Below are 20,367 nucleotides of genomic sequence, written 5' to 3' on the forward strand. Positions count from 1 at the left end.
TTTACTGATGATAAAAGGTCAGAGGAGGGCCACAAAATTATAGACCCCATAATGTTTGTGTGGTAGTGTGAGACAAGGTCTTACTGTACAACCCTTGCCAGCCTGGGACTTGCAATGTAGGCCAAGCTGGCCTCAGACTCACAGAGACCCACCTGTCTCTGCCTCCCAAGTGCTGGGGTCGAAGGTGCATGTCACCAAGCTGACCACAGTGTGCTGAGGCTGATGAAATGACAGAAACATGAGACAGTGGTGAGAGACATTTGTCACACTCTAGTATTTCCAGGAGCACAAAGGTGAAGACAATGCAAGAGTCCATGGCACGTCTCATTTCTTGGCAGCTATAAGCCCTCAGCCAGTCCTTTCATTAACTTGGAGGTCAAGCACAAGAGAGAAGAAGCATAGCTCTTTGTTTTTTGATTAGGAAAAATAATACTAAAATTGTTCTGGCTGCTGAAGAGGCATTCTGAAAAGGAAAGCTAACTAGCCTCTTCCTTGAACACTCAGTATCCAGAGAAACAGATTCACATGAAGAAACCAAAGAGCTAGAAGCAAAGGCTGGGAGTGTAGCTCACCTGTATGCTTATTTAGCATGAATAAAGAACTGAGCCTGGTCCCCAAGACTGTATAAACCAGGTGCAATGGTTTACACCTATAATCCCAGCACTAAACGTATGGGGGCAGGAAAATCACAAATTCAAGGTCACTCTCATATGCATAGTGAGTTCAGAGCCAGCTAGGGATCTGTGAGAATCTATGAGAGAGAGAGAGAGAGAGAGAGAGAGAGAGAGAGAGAGAGAGAGAGAGAGAGAGAGAGAGAGAGAGAGAGAAAGGGAGGAGGGGAGCAATGGTGAGGTATCCAGTACTGACTAGAAAAAACTTCCAGTAGCTTCTGGTGGCACCAGAAGTTGGATCTGGAGGTTCTGAGCCAGCATTCTAATCATTGTAAGTATTACATAGTACCTATGCTTGCTGAATAGATACAGTCTCTAGATAAGGCCTCTAAATGGTTCCTGGACGCCACCCTGAGTACCACCTGCCTGGTCATTCTGAGCATCCCACCAAAGGACAGTTATAACCTTTCTTGGACTCATTCTCATCCACACCACCAGAAAAGGGTGAGTTACAAGTTTATTTGGGATTCTAGGCTGATATGAAGGGAAGCAATGGGAAGAGGGGGTGAAGAAAAGACGGAAGAATCAAACTGCTTAAAAAGCCCAGCTTTATTCACAAAGCTGGCTGAAGTTTCTTATTCCTCAAATGAAAGCCCCAGGACTAGGCAAGCCACTGTGAGTGGTGTGAGTCTGATCCAAGGGTGACTGTGTAGCCACTAAGATTGATCTCACAGCAGGGACAACTGAAAATCAGCCCCATTGGGTTTTAGTCACATCTCTCTTCGGGAAACCACGCAAATCCGTGTTTCCCTTCATCCCACAAGTCCACATCTCAACGTTCTTTAAAACGAGATTTCTGGACCAACTCTGATGCTCCCACAAAAGGCTGTTGCATAACTGAGCAAAAATAGAGAGCCAAGAAATAGCTGTCTCTGGCCTGTGGGCTTCTAACAGAATAAAAATAAATAAATAAAAAGGCTGGGCATTGATCCCATCGCTATAATGAAACGCTTTAGAGGTTGTATAATCAATCACCTTCATTTCAAATGTATCAATAATCACTTTCTTTTGTCATGAAAAACTAGAACTCCACTTCATTCTACTAGCCTCTGCATACTATAGTAGATTCACTGACGCTGTCTGTCTTCTCGCTTAAGAACCATGGGGAGAGTTGCGTGTTGTCCGTTCCTTCCAACACTTTGTTCAGGCCTGCTTTATTTATGATAGGGTCTTTGTCTCTGGAATGTTCTACATCTATCATTCTGGCACCCAGAAATTAGGGCTCTTCTTGACAGCTCCCATCATCTACTTATCTTCTAGGTATTTCTGCTGTGTTTCTATCCAAACCACAAAGCCTTACTTCTCCTTCTGAGTAGTCTTGATAGGGAAAATGAAGACCCCAATCCATCCTTGAATCACAAGCTACAGGACATGGGCTTCACATGGGGAAGGGCAAGTACTCACTGTCAACAGGAATGAGAGTGCCCATGAATATCACACCAGATTCCCCCAGAACACTCTAGCAGAGACTGAGTTCTGAGAACATAGAACTAATATTTTAAGCTCTAATTACATGGGAACTTAAGAACCAGGTTCCACTCAGACTTACTGAATCAGTATATGTGGGAACTAGGAAGAAGTAGGGACAAGTATTGGGAGTGGCTTTCTCAAGTTTCCCAAAAAGGGTCAAAACCCACATTCCTTCCTTAGTACAAGTAAGAGGGTCCCTTGTGTTTCCGTCTCCCTCCTGAACTCTAGATCTAACTGTGGGACCCTAAGAGTGTGTATGACAACCTTCCCCTTGAGGAGAAATGAGGATGATAGCTGTCAACCAGCACACACCATCTAGACAGGACAGTCCCACGTGACCTCGTTGTCAAGGAAGGACAAAGGCCAGTTCCTGAAGATCAATTCTCACCTCCTCCCTGGCCCCAGTTTAATGGTTCTGAGATAACACCCTCAGAGCAGCTCACTGTTGTGCAGAAGGAAGGTAGGAAGCCTAATCAGGGAAAGATTCCCTGCAAGTCAGAAGCCCAGGAGAAAAGAGGGCTCACTTCAGCTCTGTTTGCACAGCCCACCAGGGAACTCCAACAGCCAGCGACCTGGTTTCTCTTTTGCAGAAGCATATGGTATTGCCGTTCCTAAGCAACAGGCAGGTGCCTTCATTTCCCATTGTGGCTCAGACAGGAATCACTCAGCTCGCTGTTTCTTTCAGCTCAACCTGTTTCCTATCGACCTGCAGAGCAGAGCTTGAAATGGACTGCCTCTCTCTCTCTTCACCCACAGTCAATGATTTTCTGAAGTCCGGTTCTTCTTGGGTACAAGGGAAGGAACACAATGTAGAGCAACATCTGTCATCCAGAAGTGACCAGCGGTGACACTGTTTTACCCAGCAGTTAACAAACAAATGGAGTCATTTCAAAGAGCCACAGCTGTTCCTGGGTGTTCTCTCTGTTCAGATATGACTCAGCATGTGCCGCGTTTGTTTTCTGCTTATGTACAATGAGGCAAGTCTCCCATCAGAACAGAAGTCAGAGCGTGTAATTCCACAACTGAGTCACTGGGCAGTCTGAAGTCTGTTGGCCCAATCACATGGTCAGAATTCACTAAACTGGTGCTCACTGACAAAGTGAACGCTGTAAGCTGAGTGTTTCCGGGTGCATTCTAGGAAGCTTTGCAATGAAGTTTCTCCTGCTTAAATGAAACCTCGAAGCGTTAGAGCGCATGATGTGCACGTCCATTAGCACATTCGCGTGCGTGTGCAGGTGCATGGGGATGGTGATCACAATGGGTATGGAAGCCAAAGATGAACCTCAGATGGGTTTCTCGGGAACTGCCCGTGTTACCCTTCCCCACCCCCTCCCTTCACTGGGACCTGAGGCTGGCTCTCCAATCAGGCCAGTTTAGCTGATTGGGGAATCGCAGAAATTTATTTGTCTCTGCCTCTGCCTCACTGGAATTACAAGTACATAGCCACCACACCCTGCTTTTACATGAGTGCTGGGGGTCAAACTCAGGTCTGCACAGCATGCACCTAACTCACTAAGCTACCTCAGGCCCAATTAGCAGTTTCAATAAAAGAAAAAAAATTTGCAGGATGAATTCTATTTCCCCATTATGAACCACCTTAGAATTATAAAGGTATCCTACTGAAATAAATGTCCCAAAGAAACTAAGCACATGCTCACATGCATGCATACGCACACAGAGGAAGACAGTTCTATCAAATACCCTTTTATCCACCTGCATCTGAAATCTCTTCCTATGTTTGAGGGATTCCCCCCAACTTGATCATGCCTATGTCCCACAATGACTATGAAAATGTCAGGCATACCTTCCCAGATAGGCAGAGTTTGGGATTCTAGGCACCCAAAGAATACAGAGCTCTCCCAGCATTCTTTTTGAAAGCAAGGGCTAGTCAATACCAACAGTGCAAGTAAGAAAAACGAAGCTTCAACAACAGTGCCTACAAGCTGCCTCAGGACCTATCCCTGGATTTACAGCTTCGAAGACAAGTGTACACTGTATAGGACCTGTCAGAGAGAAAATTGAAACTGGGCAGTTGGGACAAAAGAAAAGCTCTGCCTCCAATTATACCCAACTTTATTTCTCTACAAAAAGTACCTAGTGCTCCATACAGCTGAGTCATCTCTCTCCAGCTCCCAGGCAACATCCTTTTAAACAACTCACCGGCTGCATCCATTAACCAGCCTTGGATTTATTGCAACAAACAAAAACCCTCCATCAGACCTCTTAGTTTTTGTCATAGGGCTAGAACCATGGTTCAGTAGTGAACAGCACTGGCTGCTCTTCCAGAAGGTGTGGGTTCAATTCCCAGCATCCACACGGCTGCTCACAACTGTTTGTAGCTCCATTTCCAGGGGATTCAATGCCCTCTCCTGGCAGCAGGCACACAAATGGTGCACAGACACATGCAATGCAGTTGGAACTCAATTCTTTAAGCTTTTCATGATTTTACCACATGTAGATCAATAATTCGGAGTTTTTATTACCTTTCACTCTTTCTCCAGCTCTTCCCAACTCTTGACTGCTTGCTCATTATTTCACGTCTCACTAATGCACAGAAATGTCTCTAAATTCTGAAAAGCCCCTCGCTCCTCACTTGGAACTGGAAATGTAACGAAAAGCAAGAAGAGAAGTCACAGGAAGAAGATGCAGACTGACCACTCTTTGGAGCAGCATTCTGTCTGCTTACTGAAGCACACCCAGACTGTGGACACTGCAGGCAGTCCTCACATCACCATCAAAGGGGGCTCTTCTCAGATCTCCTCCTGCCTAGAGATACCCAAGGCACAGTGGTACCTATAGACCTGGACTGAGCAGGTCTGAGGCATTCCCAAGTGATGCCCATGCTCCAACAGCAGTTTGCACTGCAAGGTTATTCAGTACTCAAGCACTGCTCCTACGTCCCAAAGTAAAACTGCTCCTAAGTTCCAGAGTAAAATTGCCCCAGGACTGAATAAGCAAGCGTCTAGATAAGTAAAACTCAGTATGTTCCCCATTTTCTGGGGTTTGTCCACTCTGCTATTTCTTTTAGGGTTTTGTTGTTGCTTTGGTTTTTGTTTGTTTGCTTTTTTGCTTGTTTGTTTTTGAGACAGGGTTTCTCTGTGACTTTGGAGGCTGTCCTAGAACTATCTCTGTAGACCAGGCTGGCCTCGAACTCAGAGATCTTCCTGCCTCTGTCTCCTGAGTGCTAGGATTAAAGGCGTGCACTGCCATCACCTGGCTATGTTTCTGGAATAAATTGACTTTATAGTTTGATTTTGGTAAGAATTGTTGCTGTTGTTTTTGTTGCTGCTGCTGTTTTGAGAAAGGGTCTCACTCTGTAGACCAGACAGGCCTCAAACTCACAGAGATCCACCTCCTTCTGCCTCCCTAGTGCTCAAATTACAGGCAGTAATCCAGGCCAGTGTATGTTTGTTTGTTTGTTTGGGGATCTTGGGAAGAGTGTAGTACTTTTTGTTGTTTTTTGTTTCATTTAGACCAGGTCTCCTGTATCCCACAATGGGACACTCACTATGCAGATGAGGGTGATCTTGAACCCCTGATCCTCTAATTTCCAAGTGCTAGGATGGCAGACATGAGCCATTATACCCAGTTTATGTGGTGCTGAGCATTGCTCCCAGGGCTTCCTGTGTGCTAAGCAAAGGTCTCTCATCAAGTGATCTACATCCCCAGCTCCTAGAATAGCTACACTTTAAAATGACAACAGACGCCATCAATATGGGTCATGCCTTATCTCACATGGAAATCATACTACGTATAAAGAGTTAGAACATATAAATATAACTGTGTGGTTAAGAAACTGTTAAATTCAATAGTCCATGTAATACAACCACTTAGGTTTTCAGCTGCATATTGAAGATTATCCACTAAGACTATTTCATGGCCCCAAAGATCCTCATTTAGGTAGACTCTCCAATGTAAATTAAAAGCATAAGGAGCCATCCTTGAAGCACAATAACACCTAAGCCTAAAGTTGTAAAGACACAAAGCAGCTGTACTTCCTAATTCCCCTTATGTAGAAGTGTTTTCTATGTACCCGCCCTGAGCCTCCCTTCCCTCTCATACACTTGATGTTTTCCATAGCAACGTCTTTGAAAAGGAAAAGCCTATTTCTTGTCAAAATGAATAAAATTGTCTTGCAACATGCTGTGCAATTAGAGCTCACATTCACCCTCCGCCATAGCACTCATACACCACTTAAGCAGCTTTTACCCCCAAAATTGCCCATCATATTTTTCTAAACACTAACCAGTGTGATTCTGAAGGCATTATGTATTTATAATAGCAACAGCCCCTCACTAACCATGTCCAAAATTTCCCAATACTTAAAAAAAATTCAGGCCCCTGCCCACCTCTTTGCCCATACTCTAGAGATGGCGGGTCCCACCAGTCTACAGTTTCTTAGAAGGCCACAGGTTAGAGAAAGCACTTACTCTCAGCTATCCTATCTTCTTAAATTATGATAGATAACTTACATTGGTTATCAACATAATGAATAACACATTAGTTAGGAACATTTGTAAGGTTGCTATACTCAGTTGTTGCCACAGGAAAAAAAAATGATACAACACAATTTTTCTTTTCTCTTTTCTTTCTTTTTGGTCTCTTGAGAGAAATTAGGAAAGGGTAAGGCAGACTCAGCCAAGAGCTGGGGCTTTACAAAAGGATTTTTGGAATATTGCAAAGGTATTAAAGAGTCTCACACCAAGGTGAAGAAATTTTAATTTAAAAAAGTATCAAAATTAGATATGGTAGGTTTGCTCTCTAGTGGGTGTTCTGAACAATATGTCAAGTTACCTAACCATGGGTGCTGATGGGAAAGCCAGGAGAAAGTTGCTAATTGGAAACAGAAAGCCAACACTGGTGGGAGGGAAGCTGGAGATGGCCCAGGAATAAACAAATTGCCATCCTCTGGACCCCATTTTATTTCTGAGCTGTGATTTTTTTTTTAGAATACATAAAAGAATACAGACACAATGAAGAGCTGGCTTCTGTGATCCAGTTAATTTCAGATAACCTAGTTCAGGGAGATCTTTCACACGGTTCCCCTTGCAGGATCACAGGTGCTGAAAGCTTGTTGGCTTTTACTGCTCACAAGTTACCTTTTTTCCCAGGAAAGATTCATCTGTGGTCAATGGGTTAGCCTACCCATTCTCAGGAAAAACACAGAGCCTTATTTTAAAAAAATTCCCTTTCATGAAAAGAAAACATATGAAGCTAATTATTTTTCAATGGGCATAACTGTATGTATGTTAGTTTCTTACTATGGTTCTTTTCTACACACAACCCCAAAGCAGGTTTCGTGGACTCGATTGCTTACTGAAAAGTCTGGTGAGGTATTTTTACTCTACTGCTGTTTATGCAAAACTGAACTCCTTCTTTGGAGACCAAATTATAGACCCAAAAAGAAAAGAGCTAACGTCTAACCATGAAAGAGAAGAAAACAAAAGACTCTGAGCTGCAGCAAAGGCAGTTCACCCAAACTTTGTGCTTTAAAAAGCTCAGAACAAAAAGCTAAAAGGTTCCAAATGCTGTCCGCACCTGCTCAGCAGCCCAGTTGCCTGCTGTCCAGCCTTCTCCTCAGATTTCACAGAAACCCTGAGCAAGGTCCTTCCCCAAATAATAAAGAAGACTCAGAACAGAAACAATGAAGAGTTGGATCTTCTACAGTTTGGTTAATTTGGGAATGAGCAAATGCAGGGAGATTTCTGACATGAGTTTCAAATCAAGACTCATTTTCAAATTGTCTATATTAAGAATTTTCAAATCTTTACAAGACAGTTTTAACAGCTTTTTATAATCAAATATTCATTCTTAGGCTACAAAATAATGGGCTCCATTTTCATACATATGTATCATTGTACTCTGTTCATATTCCCTCCTGTCCACCTCCTCGCTCCCTCCTGCTGGCTCTCTTCTTCCCTCTTCCTCCCTTCCTTCCTTCCTTCCTTCCTCCCTCCCTTCCTTCCCTCCCTTTCTGTTTTCATGCCATGCGTGTACATTTAAATCTAGATTCCCTATATGAGAGAACACATAATATTTGTATTTCTTTTCTTCCCACTACCCTCTCCAGTTCCCCACCCTCCTCAATTTAAGCTCCTTCCACCTCCACATGTCACAGATAGATGATAGATAGATAGATGATAGATAGATGATAGAGATAGACAGACAGATGGATAGACAGATATACAGACAGATTCTGCATATGAGAGAAAATGTGGGGGATTTTTTCTTTCTACTTTATGTCACTTGTTTCTGGCTCCATCCATTGTAGAAGGTAGCTATTGCTATAAAGGCATATTGTGAAAAATAAATGAATTAGAGAGAACCCTGACAGGCAGGGGATTGACGGGTTTGGGGAAATGCTGCAGTCTATATCCTTCCACTGTCTGAATTTCCACTAGTTCGTTTACTTACTAACCAGGTTAACTTGTCTCAGCTGCTTTTTGGGCTTCTGATGTCTTTCCAATTCTGAGAGAGACACTTCTTTTCTCCCAAGGAAAGTCAGGCAGCATGTGGGTAAAAAGTCTGAAGATGGACAGGGAGAGTGATTAGGTAATGATGGAAACACATTTAATGACACTAAACTGTAGCCATAGAAGAGTTAAAATGTAAATGTTATGCTGTGTATATTTTTACTATGATAAAAAATGACTGAGGGAAAATAACATATTGTGTTAATGGAAAATAACCTAAGCATCCAAAAATAAGAGAAGACTTTATGACTGTACATTTAGGTATTTATCATGCATCAATGAATGCTATAAAACAATGCATCGAGTGTTCACCATTGGATTAAAGTCAGCATATTGAACTGCATATGTAGTGTGAATCAACTACTGACAATGACTGCTACTTACTAAACATATTCCATATTTTATTTCGGATCCCTGCCACAGTGCTGCTGGGAGGAAGAACCATCATCCATGTAGTTTAGTTTTAAAAAACATAATTTTCCCAATACTTAAAAAGTTTGAAGATAGAACACAATAAATTTAGGACTAAACAACAACAAAGTCTAATTCTACTAACAGTGAAACTATGGAGCTACCTCAAAATACAAAATACAAAAAAAAAACCCCACAACTGCCATGTGAGCCAGCTATACCACCCCTGGGTATTGGCCTCAAGGAGCCTATACCATTATGCCACAGGAATGTTTGCACATTCATGTTCTTTGTAGCACTAGTCACCATAAATGGAACCAAGCCTAGATGTCCATCAGTAGATAAATGGATAAATAAAATTAATATACACTCAAAACATGGAGTTTATTCAATCACAAAGAAAAATAAAATTATGTCATCTGGTAGAAAAAGGATAGAGCCAATAGTCGTCAGAGAGGCTTCACACAGCAACTGGTGGAAACAGATGCAGAGACCCACAGCCAAACATTGGGTGGAGCTCAGAGAATCCTGCAGAAGAAAGGGAGGAAGGAAGGAATGTAGGAGCCAGAGGGGCAGGACACAAGAAAACCCACAGAATTAACTAACCTGGTCTCATAGGAACTGAAAATCCTGGCGCCTGCATGGGACGGACCTAAACCCTCTGCATACATGTGATAGTTGTGTAGCTTGGTCCTCTTATGGGACTCCTGACAGTGGGAGCAGGGACTGTCTCAGATTCTACTGATGGCTTTTGGGACCCTACTCCTCATGCTGGATTGCCTTGTCCAGCCTAAATACAAGGGGAGGTGCACAAGTCTTAGCACAACTTGATATACCATGTTTTGTCACTATCCATAGGAGGCCGTCCCTTCTCTGAATAGAAATGAAGGAAGAGTGGGTGAGTTGGGGGCAGAGGGGAGGTAGGGAGAGTCTGGGAGGAGAGGAGGGACTGAAAACTTCACTTGGGATGTAAAAACAAACAAATAAAAATCTGACAGACTGATTCCAAAATACAAGGTAATAAACATGCTGGAATTACTCAAAACTGTGTCAAAAAGGAAAAGAGTAAGACTTTATACTCTCTACTGTCAGCATTGGTTACATGTAAAACTTCAGTAATCAAGACAGTGTGGTATTGACATACAGGCAGACAAATGTAACCCTGAGCAAATAGAGATTATCCAGAATTCATTCCACACATCTCTGGCCATTAATTTCCAACAAAGCACCATGGCAACTCAAAGGAGGAAGGATAAGCCTACCCAACAACATTGCTAAAACAATTAGATGTCTACTTGAAAGAAAGGAGAGAGCAAGAAAGAAACTTACCCTTACTTTAAAACATAAACAAAACTGAACTGGAAAATTCATCCCAAACTTAAATGCAAGACTATAAGACTTTTTTTTTTTTTTGGTTTTACAAGACAGGGTTTCTCTGTATTGTTTCGGAGGCTGTCGGTCCAGCCCGGCCTCGAACTCACGAAGATCCGCCTGCCTCTGCCTCCCGAGTGCTGGGATTAAAGGTGTGCACCACCACCGCCCGGCTGACTATAAGACTTTTATGAGAAGACACGAAGCAGAGAAAGACCCTGTCTCAAAAATAAATAAATAAATAAATAAATAAGCAAACAAATATGCAATAAAAAATTAGAAATGAGAAAGGGGATAGTAGGAGGGACAAGAAGGAGAGAATGTGATCAAATGTCATAATGAAACTCATTATTATACAGCATCAACATATGCTAATAAAAATGTGCTTTTAAAAAATTGGAGAAAATATGAGAGATCAGGAAGATTGAGTCAGGGATAAATAGAGGAGAGCAAGAAAAAAGATACCTTAATAGAGGGAGCCATTATAGGTTTAAAGAGAAATCTGGCACTAGGGAAATATCCAGAAATCTACAAGGATGACCCCAACTAAGAATCTAAGAAATAGTGGAGATGCTACCTTAAATGCCCTTCCCCCATAATGAGATTGATGACTACCTTATATGTCATCATAGAGCCTTCATCCAGTAGCTGATGGAAGCAGAAGCAGACACCCACAGCTAAGCACTGAGCCAAAATCCTGGAATCCAGTTGCAGAAAGGGAGGAGTGATGAGCAAAGGGGTCAAGACCATACTGGGGAAACCCATAGAAACAGCTGACCTGAACAAGGAGGAGCTCATGACCCCCAGTTTGACAGCTGGGGAATCAACGTAAGACCAAGTCAGGTTCCCTGAACATGGGTGTCAGTTAGGAGGCCTGAGCAGTCTACGGGGCCTCTTTCAGTGGAACCAGTTTTTATCCCTAGTGTACGAATGGACTTTGGGATCCCATTCCACATAGAGGAATACTCTCTCAGCCTAGACACATGGGGGAGGGTCTAGGCCCTACCTCAAATGATATGACAGACTTTGATGATTCCCCCATGGAAGGCCTCACTCTCCCTGGGGAATGGATAGGGAGTGGGATGGGGGCGAGAGGGGGTTGTTGGGAGGCATGGGAGGATAGGAAGGGGTGGGGACTGGGATTGATATGTAAAAAAAAAAGATTGTTTCTAATTTAAATAAAAAATATCAAATGGGGACAATTGAAGAAAATATTTGTTAATTTATGTTATGTTACATGCAGTATAGTAAGTACAAAGAATTTTCAGAAGTGATGAGCTGGATTTTAGCAAACTTAAAACCTGCTATGTATGTTAGCGCACACACACACACACACACACACACACACACACACACGTAAACTTAGTTCTCCCTAGGCTGAAACAGGAAGATCACAAGTCAAGTCAAGTCAAGGACAGCATGGACCCTGTCTCATAAACTAGATTAAGGTTACACTAAATGTAAAACATTCGTGTGTGTGTGTGTGTGTGTGTGTATTAAAAAATGAAAAGTGGAGCTGCAGAAAGAACATACAGATGGAATAAAGAACCTTTGTAACACAACAAACAAACCCAGTTGTCAAAGGAACAAAAGCATTAAATGCATACAATTCCACAACGAACATCTTAGGCAGTGAATAAGCATATACAAAGATGGTTACATTGGGAAGAAACAAATTAAACCCAAAATAAAATATCAGAAATTATTTGTTTTGGATAAGCCCTGCCCCCTGCTGCACTACATAGCCTAGGCTGTCCTTGAACTCTTGTTTGAATTATAGGCATGTACCACACCACTACCAGCTTGAAATATATTCTTATATCTAATAGAATGTATAAAACCAATGTCGGCAATATCAAAAGTTATAAACAGTATAAAACAACTGAAATTTCATAGTGGCAATAAGAATGTGAGTTTGCAAGATATTTTGGCAACCTCTATAGCATGAAAAATCAAAACATCCATAAAAGTACTTTATATGAGCATCCATGACAGTTTTAATCAAGGAGACAAAAACTTGAAATAATCCCAAATCCATTAACTATTGAATTGATACACAGATTATGGTATATCCAAGCAATAGACTATCTCTATCTACAAAAGGAAACAAAGCCCCCAAATGGCCAATAGATTTTTTTGGAAAAAAAAAAGAACAAAGTTAGATGACTGACATTACCCAATTTCAAGATTTACTATTTAACGACCCCAAAGTAGTCCATTTCTTGTTGTTAAAACAAAATATTTAGGGTTGAGTCCTTTATAAAGACAAAAATTGGGTTATTTGGTTCACAGTTTTTGGAGGCTAAATGTTCAGGACCAAGTGTTTGGCCTTTGATGAAGGTCATACACAGGACAGTCTTGACCTAGGCCATTCACAAAACTTAACTTGAATCAACAGACTTCAACAGCAAACACAAAATTAGAAAACTTGGACAAGATAACACAGAAGGCAATCTATGGTTGTCATCAGCCACCAATGATGACTCTAGATCCATTGTCAATGTCACAATCCACCAAAATAAGGACTGATGATCTGGACTTCACAATGACCTGTGAAACTTCTGCCCTGTGAGTGATACTATCAAGAGACTAACAGGCATCAGACTCAGGGAAAGATTTTTAAGACAAGTATCTGATAGAGGTCTAGAATCCAAAATATACTAATGAACTCTTAAAAACTCAACAATAAAAACATCAGCAACCTAAGTCAGGCCCTGTACTGCCTGTCATCCAAGTATTTAAGAAACTGACACAGGAAGATCATGAGTTCAAGACCAGCCTGTGCTACACAGTGAGACACCACTTGAAAGAAAGAGAGAGAGAGAGAGAGAGAGAGAGAGAGAGAGAGAGAGAGAGAGAGAGAGAGGAGGGAGGGAGGGAGGGAGGGAGGGAGGGAAGGAGGGAGGAAGGGAGGGAAGGAGGGAGGGAGAGAGAGAGAGGAAGAAAGAAAAAGAAAGAAAGAAAGAAAGGAAGGAAGGAAGGAAGAAAATGTAACTGAAAAATGGGCCAAAGGACTGAGAATGTTAAAAAAATTGCCCATGTCATGGGCCATCAAGGCAAGTCAAATTAAAACAAAAGTGAAAAAAAATTACATACATATTATAAAAGTGAAATCCATAACAGTAGCAACACAAACCCTGAGTGTAAAGTGATGAGAACTCTTACCCATTGCTGATAAGAATGAAAAACTTCCACACCACTGTGGAAAACAGTCTTGTACTTTTCGTAAAGCTGAGTATGTTTTACTATAGGATGAAGCCAACTTGGTCTCAGAGAAGTTAAAATTTTATACCCACACAAATAAAAAGTACACGGTTGCTTATAACAGCTTTATTCTAATTGTCAGGATGTGGGAGAAACAGATATGAATAAACTGATACATCCAGACAATGACTTGGTTTTTATTTGTTAGTAAAAAGAAACGAGTTAGTAAACCATGAAACATATGAAGAAATTTAAGACGAATGTTACTAAGTGGAAATCAACCTACAAAAAGTCTGGGTCTGCTGTGATCTAGCATTAGATGTCCCAGAAGAGACAAGAATGAAGGGAACAGGAACAGTGTTATACCTCCTGTACCCAAGGGTCAGGGAACATGAAGAAAGAAGGGACAGGAAGGTTGTAAAAGGACCAGAAAGTCTGTTGTGAGAGTGTCTCCTAGAAATGACTGGGAAGCTTTAGCCATGATACCTCAACAAAATGGCGGCCTAAACAAGACCTGAGGAAGCTCAGTACCGACACATCAGCATGGAAGTGGGAACTCTCACAGAATCCTACCCCTAGACAAAGAACTACAGGCAACTAAGGAAGGCTGAGCATGCAGATAAGGAATGCATCGTATATTCCCCCATTTACTTATTCCCCCATTTCCTGAAAGAGCAAGTGTGATAAGAAGAAAAACCAGCAACACCCTTCTGAGCCAAAATACTGAAACTGTTTGGGGGACAAGGGAAGAGAGGACCCCTCCACCACCCCTCTCCTGGCCAAAGCTGTATCAGGGCAGAAAAGTTATTGCTATGTGTGGTATGTTGTACAAGTGAGAAAACCAGAGTCAGTAAGTCTTTATAAACCTTTGGGAGTTGTGATCCATCACTGCACTGCTCTGTGTGAGTGTATATACACATACACATGGCAAGCATGTAATAGGGATGCTCCTACAGAAGAAAGCAATGCTGAGTCTTCCTCTCTGCTCTGCTAACTTAGCCAAAGGAACACCTGAAATGCATCTTCTCTATAAATTATTGACAAGTAATTAATGTAAGACCTCAGAGGTCTTATCATTATATAATATATATGTGCTAGAGTTTGTGCTTTTATGGTATAATAAAAATATATTAATGGGCTTGTGGGACACGTCTGAAGGCAAAGGTACTGCCAAGCCTGATGACTACACTGGATTCCTGGGAGGATCCCACGTGGTAGAAACAACCAACCGCAAGTTGTCATCTGTACCAACAAACATGCATGCATGCCTGAACACACACATACTTCATATGCATACTAGTTTCTACACATTATAGTTTAAAATATGATTTTAAACTATTTTTAAATTAGGAATGGCTGGAACAGACTAAGCATCTTTGGAAACAGAGAACTGATTCGGTGGGTAAAAGTGCTTGGCACACAAGTCTGACAACCTGACTTTGACCCCCAGAAAACATAGTTGGTAGAGTGCATATCTGTATTCCCAGCACTCCCATGAGAAATGGGTGACTAAGACAGGAGAATTACCTAGAAACCCACAGGCCACCTACCATGGCCTATACAGCAGCAAAGATTACATCAGATTTTTATCTCAGAACAAAGATGGAAGGCAAGAAACAACTCTTGAGAGCTGCCCACTGAACTCCATACATGCACTGTGGTGTGTTCATTCCTACACACTCATTAAAATTACTGGTGGGTGCTTTAAGTTTTTTCATTCAACAAATTAGTCATCTTTTAAAGGGGGAAAGGAATTATGATATTTACAAGATAACCATAAGATTTATAAAAATCATAATTCACAGTGGTATAATGTAGAGTTTATTTTCTTTCGCTCTTGAAAATGAATCTCTGGGTAAAACATTTTCTTCAGTTGTACACACACACACACACACACACACACACACACACACACGCCAACCTCAATTGGACGTGAGATCCAAAAATCTGAATTTTAAATGCTTAGTGAATAAGAAGCCTGTGAAAAATATTAATCATGCCAAAGGTGATCACACCTGTAACTGACCTTCCAGTAAACTGTGCTTCATGACAACTTCCCTGGGAACTTTCCAAATAACTCATTTATTTGTTCTCTCAGGTTGAGTTTCCTCATTTTCAAAATGGCAGTATCTTGGTTCTTGTAGGCTTCTATAGTAAAATACCTGGAGCTGGATGCTTTATGAACAATTGAACCTATTTCCTACCCCCTGAAAACTGAGATCAATCTTACAGTGGCAGAGGGTGTGGGACTTCTGTCACAAATTTACTTCATAGGTGCCTTCTTGCCATGTCTTCCTAGACCTAAGAGAGGTCAAGGAGCTCTCTGGATGCATTTATAAGAGCACCAATCCTTTTTAAAAGGGCTTCTTCCCCATGACCTAATCACCTCCCCAAAGACACTCCAACACCATCACCCTTAAAGGTAAGACTTTAATATGGTAACTTGGGGGAGGGAGACACACACATCCAGATCATGGCAGTCAGTGTGATACTAAGAATTAAAACTGGCCCTGAGGGCAGGAGAGATGGCTCAGGTATTAAAGAGTAGACTCAGAAGCAACACACATAAAAACCAACCCTGAACATGGCAATAGAGCAAAGACACCCAGCTTCTCTGGAGCCTTAGCAACTCCAGGGTCAAAAGTGACTCCCCAGAGCTGGGAAGTTGCTCTATGGAAAGTGTTCAGGTGAAGGACTGGAGCCAGGTAGGCTTGGACTCACCTGAACTCTTCCTCCTTGATAGGCATAGAAGGACCCCCACCTCCCAGGAAGCTGACTGACCAGGGTTCCCTAATCAGCAAGCTCTGGTTCAGCAAGAAACCCCACCTCAGGAAATAGAGATCAGTTGAGGAACATGCCTAAGGTCAACCTCAAGCTTTCACACGGATGAACCCGAATGCATACATATTCTCTCTCTCTCCCTCTCATTCCCAATTTTGCCTCTCTATTTAGGACAAGCAAAACCAGAAGGAAGTCAAATAGTAGCAAATAAATGTCTGCATTTACAAAATAGATACTTAAAACGTTTACTTTTCATTTACTGATTTTTTTTATGTGCATGGGTGTTTTGCCTGCATACATGCCTGTGCGCCGTGCACATACCTGGTGCCTGCAGAGGCAAGAATGGGCATTGGGCCCTCTGTAACTGGAGTTACAGATGGTTGTGAATCTTCGTGTGGGTGCTGGGAATCCAATCTTGCAGCTCTGGACCCGAGTCCTCTACCCACTCTCCTCATCTCTGAGTGACAGCGCCCACTCCTAGGGCTTCTCTGAGGCTTAGTCACCAGTGCTCCCCAACCTCAAACCTCCATCACTGCCAAGCGCTACACTCAGCCTTCCAGTATGCCGCTCTGCCTCACTACCCAGAAATCTGATGTGCACTTTAAATGAACCCCTAAGATACATTTGGCTCCAAATCGCCTCCTGCTTCATCTCTGTCTCAAGGGTACCATTTTCATGCAGCCACTTCCCAAACTTGAAAACTCTCATCTTTTCTTTCTCCCCCCACCCACAGTGTCCAAGCCCAGACCTGCCAACCCTCACACAGGAACGCTCTTGATACTGTCTCTAAGATGATTCCTATGTCTGCACATTGCCTAAATTCAACCCTGAGCACCCCTTGCTTGCCCCGGCTAATGACAGCTAACTCATCTCTATCCTTCTTTCGTCTTCCCAGTCTTCTTCCTTCTATTCATCTTCTCTTTCTCTCCTTCCTCTCCGCAGTACTCCCAGTCTAGAAGCATTTTTTCTTGATCGGAAAATTAAAACCACAGACATGCAGTCAGTCCTAAGAGACTTGCACAGTCCTCTAAGTAAGCCCACAGGGACATAATACAATAGAAAATGGACTGTGGTGTGCTGGGCTGAGAGAGCAAATTGTATTAGCACAGTAAATGAAGTCCTCTGTGGTTAGGCTCCTGCCCAACTCACCTCTATTCACTTCTCCAATTAACTCCTCCAGGTTTACCACACTGAGCCATGGCGCCCTGCCAGCATCAGCCCCTCCTCACTCTCGCTCTGATGCTGGCCCCACTACCTGGAGTGGAGTGTGCCCGCGGTCAGATGCCAGCCTCTGTGACTTACCTCCTGACCCCAGAGCAGAGTAGTCACCTCGACTTTAGCCCATCTAGTGCTTCTGTAACAGAATAGCATGCTAACTCAAAACAAACTTGCTTCTCACAACCCTGGAGGCTAGGAGCCCAAGATCAAGGTCTCAGGACCTGGCCAGGGCCTTACTACATTCTCGTTTGACAAAATGTATTTTCACACAGCAGAAAAGAAGTGAGAAAGCCACTCCTGGAAGCCCTTACACAGCACTATTAACCCTCATGAAGCCGAGTCCTCCACACCACCCACTGGGTGCCACCACGGTAGCGCTGGGATCTTTGAGACACACATTCAGACCACAAGAGCTTCCTCCAGCATTGCCTTCAGAGCCCGCTCTGGTGTTCAGCGCTTGTGGCCGTGACATCATCCTCATGCTGCTAGAACCTGGTATTGGGCTCAGCCTAAAGTTATGCCTTGCTGGATAAGTGCCTTTGCAGCTGCTGGGGTTCACCCAAGCAAGGAGCTGACTTCAGCCAGCAGAGGCATCAGATCCACTGCATATACCTAGCACAGTGGAAACGGCAGTGCATGTTGTCTTCCTGATGCTAGCTTCTATTATCACGTGGCATGCTCCCTGCAAAGGTGGCAGACAATTACACATATGGAGGTTTAGATTCCTAAAGCAATGGTCACAAAATATACCTAGTAGTTTCATTATTACAGACTCCTAAGGAGGTTTCACGCAGTTCCCACACAGGCAGTGGTTTGTGTAAGAGAGGAACAGAACTCCCATATTCTTCAGTACAGAGTGAGGAATGGGTTGAAGGGGGTGTATTTTCATCTGAACACCAAGTCCCATTCCCGTATCTACCAGGTGGGTAGGGGCTGGAGAAACGATCCCAGAAAGTCCGCAGATGGTGGCTCCAAGGCACTGTTCCACAGCGGACAACGGTTCGAGTGACTAGGAGGGGTCCTCTGACAGCTTAGCTGCCCAGAGTCAGTCCGAGCGTGCAGTAGCACCTGGAACCTTCTGTGGAGAGTACCCTGGCACCAGCCTCAGGCTCATGTTATCCCAAGGAATGGGAAGGTACCTTAATAATGACAGAATTGCGTTTCACCTTCTCAGTCAGGAGCACCTAATTAGAAAAATCAACGTAGCAAAAGAAAAGGATAACTGCCATCTAACATTAATGCCTGCAGTACATGCTGCTTTACGCCACAGGAAATTTACTACCTCAGAGCATCCCCCGTAAGCATCTTCGGTACGTAACCTTGGCCCAGTCTTGATTTGAGCACGCATTATCTTACACACCAAGATGTTTTTGCACAACTGAAGAAATTGATTAAATACTTATTTCTTTTAAATGTTATTAGAAAGCTTCCTTTTTATATAAGCTCTTCAAATTACACGAGTTCAAAAAGCCATTGGCAGAAACCCCTAGGGTGACCAATTCCAGCCTTGCAGGACATTAGGATTTGGGGATGTGCAGTTCTTAACATGGCCACACGGTGGCAGGGTGATTCTGCATGCCAGAGCTGATCTCTACAGTCTGGAACCTTAGCATTGTTAGTGACTCCAGCGGAGAATTAAGGTTAAGGTGGAGGGAGAGACTAGTCCTAGGGAGCTTTCCAGGTGAGCGACTGACTGATTCTCCTCTCATTGATGTCTTTGTTTCATGGAGACAGACACTTCTAGAGCCTTAGTGAGGCCAACGTGGCTTCCATACACTGCAATGACGTTTCTTTTGGAGGAGGATCAATGGAATTCCATTAGGAACAGCCCTGTCTGGATAAGGTCTTTAAAGAGAAGAAAAGACAGTCTCAAAATCCAACACACAGCCAGTTGTCCCGGACAAGCAAAAGCAGCTGCTGAGCGGGGCTTCATGTTTTTCTAATCACCTTACTTTCTGCAGGGAGGTAGGCAGACTGAAAACCTGAGAGCAACCAGAAAAGACCAAAAACATAACTGGAATTCATTTTTGAGACCACAAAAAAAAAGCAAAGCAGAGCATGTGGGATGGATCGGTGGGTAACAATGCCTGCTCCCAAGCCTGACGATCTGAGTTTGACCCCTGGGAACCATGCTTTAGGAGGAGAAAATCCATCTGTCCTCTGACCTCCACAAGTGCACTGTGGAGAGATGGGGCAGTGGTTAAGAGCACTTGCTGCCTTTGCGGCCGATGCAGGTTTGGTTCCAAGCACCCACATGGTCAGTTACAACCATCTGTAAGTTCAATTCCAGAGGACCTATACAGCAAGGGCTTCAACTCAAAAATGACAAATAAGAAAAGCATCAAGAAAGCAGACTAACATAAATGAATGCAGATATTCCCTGTGACTCGATGGCCTGCAAGTGACTCTCCTGGTCCTCTCACTGACTCTGAAAGCTGCCATGTCGTCAAGAGTGAAATCAGTTTGGGATTTGGGGGGTTGTTTTTGTAGTTGTGTGGGCTCTCTCGTCCGTAATAAGAACCCTGGCTATTGAAGAAAAGGAAGGAGACGGAATGGCGGCAGTGCTCTATAGAACACTGAGAGGAGAGCTCACGCAGTAGAGGACACTGAGGAGCGGGCAGGGGAGCGGCAGGGCAGTTACAGGGCTTTACTCTGCACGTGTCTCATCTTCAATTTGAGGTTGTTTATGTTTCCAGCACCATTGGGCTCTCTGCACTCCGCACTGGTCACCCGTCTGTCTCTGTGTTGAAACACAGCCGAGGCAGCCT

The 20,367-nt window shown here is 43.1% G+C and overlaps 1 protein-coding gene across 6 annotated transcripts in view; it reads right to left on the minus strand.

The window, feature by feature from the left end:
* The window catches only part of Syt16 (synaptotagmin 16), a 243,825-nt gene that overhangs the window by 213,656 nt on the left and 9,802 nt on the right, over positions 1 to 20,367 (minus strand). Inside the window, exon 1 of one of the 6 annotated variants that reach the window (XM_040742928.1) lies at positions 4,625 to 4,711. The exons of the other annotated variants lie outside the window; for them this stretch is intronic. The gene's annotated coding sequence lies outside the window, so the exon portion shown is untranslated. Of the gene's footprint in view, positions 1 to 4,624; positions 4,712 to 20,367 lie in introns of those variants that run through there. 6 annotated transcript variants of the gene reach the window in all.

The sequence above is a fragment of the Mesocricetus auratus genome, unplaced genomic scaffold, assembly GCF_017639785.1.
Source record: "Mesocricetus auratus isolate SY011 unplaced genomic scaffold, BCM_Maur_2.0 Super-Scaffold_15014, whole genome shotgun sequence".
Classification (NCBI taxonomy): Eukaryota; Metazoa; Chordata; class Mammalia; order Rodentia; family Cricetidae; genus Mesocricetus; species Mesocricetus auratus.